The 1084-nt window shown below is 31.0% G+C and overlaps 1 protein-coding gene across 1 annotated transcript in view; it reads left to right on the plus strand.

Moving 5' to 3' along the window:
- Positions 1-1084, plus strand: part of dnph1 (2'-deoxynucleoside 5'-phosphate N-hydrolase 1) — a 3865-nt gene that overhangs the window by 1741 nt on the left and 1040 nt on the right. The window lies entirely within an intron of this gene.

Genomic DNA, 1084 nt, shown 5'->3' on the forward strand with positions numbered 1-1084 from the left:
TAATGCTGCTCAATGTGAAAGCACGCACGTGATGGAGATTTACCGCTGATTACAGAACCGCTTTCTGACAAGATGCGCGTTAAATATCGCATGCGATTTATCGTGCAGCCCTACTGTCATGCCTGTCATGAAATAGTCCAAATTTATTTATTTGGTTCCGTATTATATGGACCATAAAATCCCTATGTATCAAATATGATACAAAACACTTATGGACAAAATATATAAAAACAGTATTTTATGCATAAGTACACTAAACCGTTACAATTAAAAAATAAATAAAACTAAAATAAGTAAAAAACATTTTAATTTAGAAGCCCAAACTGAGCAAAAATATGCAATTTGCTGCAGTTGCTGATATTTATATGGCCAAAAAGTAATATGAAATTCTGTTTCAATGATAATCAATGAGGTCTTAATAACAGTATAACAAACTACTTGCATAAAATGCATATAAATATGAGTTGTCTCTCTATATCTCCCGGTAATGTGTCTAAATGGGGTGGTTCATTGTGATTTAACTTTTTTTAACGTTAGTTAGTGTGTAATGTTGCTGTTTGAGCATAAACAATATCTAAACACAATCAAGCCTAGAAAAAAACCCAGTGAACCACCCCTTTAATAAGATGAAGTATGAATGCATGTTCAAAGCTCTAGTTTCTTTTATTGTGGGGCAAAACATATAATGCAATGCAATTATGGGAGATTTAAAAATAAATATTCCTCAAAAGCCTGATGGATTATATTTGACTCAAATTTTACATGATTTTTCAAAAAAATTATTATGGAAAATCAAGTATAATACATATATTACATATACATATTTTAAGTTGTTCTTACATTTACATTATAAAAATAAAAAAGAAACGTACCACAACCTAAAGATGGATGCATTTACAATTATAATAAAAGGTCTTTTACTTTAAAGGGGTCATATGATGCGATTTCCAGTTTTCCTTTCTCTTTGGAGTGTTACAAGCTGTTCGTGAATAGATAAGATCCCTGAAGTTGCAAAGACTAAAGTCTCAAAACCAAAGAGATATTCTTTATAAAAGTTAAGACTCGTCCACGCCCCCCTAAAACG

Source organism: Sinocyclocheilus rhinocerous, unplaced genomic scaffold (assembly GCF_001515625.1).
Source record: "Sinocyclocheilus rhinocerous isolate Xijiao unplaced genomic scaffold, SAMN03320098_v1.1 scaffold345, whole genome shotgun sequence".
Taxonomy (NCBI): Eukaryota; Metazoa; Chordata; class Actinopteri; order Cypriniformes; family Cyprinidae; genus Sinocyclocheilus; species Sinocyclocheilus rhinocerous.